At 34.1% G+C, this 4,307-nt stretch overlaps 1 long non-coding RNA gene across 1 annotated transcript in view; it reads right to left on the reverse strand.

Annotated features, from left to right (window-relative positions):
- Positions 1-1,488: 1,488 nt before the first annotated feature.
- LOC118470523 (uncharacterized) overlaps positions 1,489-4,307 on the reverse strand; it is a 22,163-nt gene continuing 19,344 nt past the window's right edge. The window contains exon 6 of the long non-coding RNA XR_008602966.1: positions 1,489-3,095. This is a non-coding gene — a long non-coding RNA (uncharacterized LOC118470523). The remainder of the gene's footprint in view (positions 3,096-4,307) is intronic.

The raw sequence follows: 4,307 nt of genomic DNA on the forward strand, positions 1-4,307 counted from the left end.
AAAATTGCTTTCCAAACCTTTGCACATTTCAGATGCCAAAATACAGGTCATACAAGAGCAGTAGTTAGATCAGATAATCATGACAGAAATTTCTTTTTTGGCAATATATCAAATTTTATATGGAAAATAACAAATTGAATTCCTTTCCACTAAGTTCCCCATTACAGAAACACCTCTCCAGGAAGTGTGTTGATTTCAGATCACATGACCTGCTCATGTTGTTTCTTTTTTGGTCATTTTCAGTCCCTTTGTGGTCATTTTAGGTGTTTTTGTGATCATTTTGTGCGTCTCTGTGGTCATTTTGTATTTTTTTGTAGTTATTTTGTGTGTCTCTGTGGCCATTTTGCAATTTATTGCAGTTATTTTGTGTGTCTCTGTGGTCATTTTGCAATTTATTGTTGTTATTTTGTGTGTCTCTTGTCATTTTGTGTCTTTATATAACTATCTGTCTCACTGAATCATTTTGTGTTTTTCTGTGGTCATTTTTTGTCATTTTTTGCATTTTTGTGGTCACGTTTGGTCTTTTTGTGGTTGTTTTGTGAGTCTGTGCTCATTTTGTTTCTTTTTTTGGTCATTTTCAGTCCGTTTTGTGTGCATCTTAGACCTTTTTGTGGACATTGTGCGCTCCTTTGTGGTTGTTTTCAGTCTGATTGTGGTACTTCTAGATGTTTTGTGGTGATTTTGTATTTTTTTGTAGATATTTTGTGTGTCTCTCATCATTTTGTGTCTTTATATGACAATTATGTATCTCACCGAGTCATTTTGTGTTTTTCTGTGGTCATTTTGTGCGTTTTTGTGATCATGTTGTGTCTTTTTGTGGTTGAGCAATAGTAAGATGCATTTATTTACATCTTTATGTGGAAAAAAACACATAAGATAGGCATGAAACCACATCAGCTGTATCAGCTTTGGTATAAAGTGATTATAACCAATGTTCCCTGTAATTTTTCCTGAGTGTGAGCAAACACACAAACTCCCTGAGCGTCCCTTGGACCACTGTGAGCAACATCAGATGTGTGCACTGTGGTCACACCAGCATCACATCCATTCAAGTTACATGGTTCATTAAAAGAATCAAATGACAGCATTTACATTTCTGTTAAAACACTTTGTCAACAGGAGCCAGTTGAAGGCTGCAGTGATTTTAGTGACACTACAATGTATAAGAGTGAAGTTATTGAATATTTGTCTCTCTTTACTGTTGCAGTGGTTTTGCAAATTGCAGACGGACCCTGTTCACTCCATAGACACCAATGTTATTCCTGTAGCTTGAAAGACAGCTACTTTTGATAAAACTGGGCTTGTAGCACATTGTCTGCCTTGCAACAATGGGAAAGAGGCACCGTTTATGTTTTGACAACCTATATCTAATGAGTTATTGATGCTGGAAGTCTGAATCTGTGAATATCTTTCCAACTTTACTGAACTTGGGGCCACTACCACCTAAGGAGTGATATATTTAATTTTGAAAAAAGCATTTAGCCATACTTAAAGCTTTAAGTGCTTTATTAACACGGAACTAAAAATTTTGTATTGTTTTATTATCACAGGTTCTGTCTGAAAAGAGGTGGCATCATTTTAAACAGTGAAATCAAACTAATAAAATGTAATGACCAACCAGTGAGCAATACTGGATTCTGCAAAAACATAAACAACTTTTTTAAAAATCTAAATCTTATCTTAACACAGTTAATGTATTAACTTATTTTTGTGTGTATGCATGTATTTATTGATTTATTTAGTACTGTTAACATATCAGAGTTCTGAGTGAATTTTTCTTAAGATAGGCAAAGGCCATTTATTGATTACATATAGGCTGTTAAATGTTTATTAAAAACTAAAAAGCATTTTAAAAAAAACAACTTAGGCATTTATTGAGTCACTAAAATACTGTAGAGTACAGACCACATCAGCATGATTATAAGCATCCTCTGGTAAATTAACAACCAGATACTGATGTCTCTCACCATATGGACTTCAGGAGATGACTGGGGGATGATAAACTGTGACCTACTGGTTGGGTTCTCTCTGTTCTCATGTTTCTTACATGTTTGTCCCCTGACAGCCGGGTCCTAATGTTTTTTGAGCAACACACCATACTATGACGTTTTTACAATGATGGTTCTACTATGGAACCAGTTTGACATGTTCAGGTGTTCTTTGTGTGAAAACTCAGAGATTTCAGGTATCAGAAGGTGGTTTTCAACTTTCTTTGTTTACTTTCTGCTTCAATTTTAAACTAAATTTCCTTGACTAACCCCGCCCTCTGGACTTCCAGGAAGCTGTGTTCCTATTGGCTGTCCAGGTGGCTGCTTGGTGGTATCAGGAACACCTGAGCAGCTTGGTGGTATCAGGAACACCTGAGCAGCTCAGTGTCTTCCTGCTTTATTTAGCTGCAGACAAACATTTCCTCTGTTTCTCTTCACCGGTGAACTGGGTTTGGTTCCGTTGCTTCAGTTTGTTCTTTAGGCGTTGGCTTGCAGCTTCCAGCAGTAAAATCATCTTTAATGTGTTTCTTGGTGTGTTTTAGGGCTTTGTACTGGATAGTTGTCTTGGTAAATGTGGTTCTTTAGCCACAGTTAGCACATGGTGCTAATGTGTGCAGTGATTAGTGGATTTGGTGCAGCTGAGTTGTGTCTTTATCTTGGCTGTAGTGAGTCTTCAGAGGTTTCTGGTCAGACACATTCTGTATTCTTGTTTGAGAACCAACGTTGGTTGTCCAGAAGGTAAGAGTTCCTGTCCTCATTCTCTGTTCTCAGAGGTTCTCTGGTAGGCTGCAGGAGACTTTAGCGTTTGGGTTGTGCTAGTTTGGTTTTTGTACAGTTTCATTTAGACGACTATCTTGAGGCCCCTCCATGTGGTTTAGTGAGGTTTTCTGCAACAGTTCTACAAAGCAACCTGCAGCAGAAGAGACTTTGAGAGTTTTTAGGAAGTTCTGGAGAGCAGACTTTAGAGCAGCAGAAACATTTGTCAGCAGTTTGAGCAGGAGAAGGTGAGCTTCAGAGTAGAAATGAGACAGAAACCTTCTTGACCCGTGTGGTGAGGTCCTGTACCAAGAGTTTGAGCAGGTTGTGAAGAGTCTGTAGTTCTTTGGTCTGAAAGCACAAGAAGAGTCGACTCATTAAAGGAGAAAACAGGAGATATTGTTGGTTCTTCTGTCGCTCTGCAGTTTCCTTAGACTGAATATCAAGTTTATATTATAAATGATTTACCATGTGAGCCCAAGAAGACTTCAATAAACTCCCTCCATCCCCTGGACACAACATATTTTATTACCATGTTAAATCTTTTTTTTTTTTAATGTTTTTGAGTTTTAATCATAGTTTTAGCATAGTTTTTTCTCTTTGCTTGTTTAGTTTTGTCATCTGTGTGAAAGGTGCTAAACAAATAAAGTTGAATTGATAAACTGAATAATTGACTAACTCATGATTGTGACAACAGAAGTATTTTCATTGTGATTTAAGGGTTTATTTCATTTGTTTTCATTTTTAAAATTTTGTTTAATTTCATAATGACATGTATTGTATCTTGTTGAATTATCTAATTCAATATTTTCTATGTTTATTAGAGTTAAACATTAAATACAATTAAATTATATTAAACAGACAAAATATTGAATTAGATAATTCAACAAGATACGTCATTACGAAATGAAACAAAATTTTAAAAATACAAATATTAAAAATTACAGGTAAAATATCTCCCATAAACATTTAAAAAATACAATTAAACAAGTAGAATATTAAACATTTAAAAAATGCAAAACATTTAATTAGATTATTAAACCTTTAAAAAGACAAAACATTTAATTAAAATATTAAATGTTTAATTAGAAAATTACATCTTAAAGACAATAAAACTTCAAATAGGAATTAAACAGAAAATACAATGAAGCATTTAAAAAGAAAATTAAACATTAAAAGGTGGTAAAACATTTAAAAAGAAAACCCTTAAAGATTTAATCGAAACATTAAATATTGGGAAAGGAAAAAAAAATCAAACAAGCCGATAAAACATTTGAAAAAACAATTAAACATTAAAAAGACAAAACATTTGGAAATCAAATCAGACATTAGAAAAGAATAAAAGGTGAGAAAAGAGCAAAACTAAACATTTAAGAAGAATCAAACTAAAGACAAAACATTTGAAAAGACACCAGTTGGACTTTAGAAGATCAAATTAAACAGAAGAGACAATAAAACAATCAAAAAGAGCAAAAACAGATAAAGTCTTAAAGCGTTTTCTAGTCTGAAACGAAAACATCAAGTTGTTTCTTCAAACATTTCCTCTTTCTATGTTCTTGGTTT

This window comes from Amphiprion ocellaris, chromosome 10 (genome assembly GCF_022539595.1).
Source record: "Amphiprion ocellaris isolate individual 3 ecotype Okinawa chromosome 10, ASM2253959v1, whole genome shotgun sequence".
Taxonomy (NCBI): Eukaryota; Metazoa; Chordata; class Actinopteri; family Pomacentridae; genus Amphiprion; species Amphiprion ocellaris.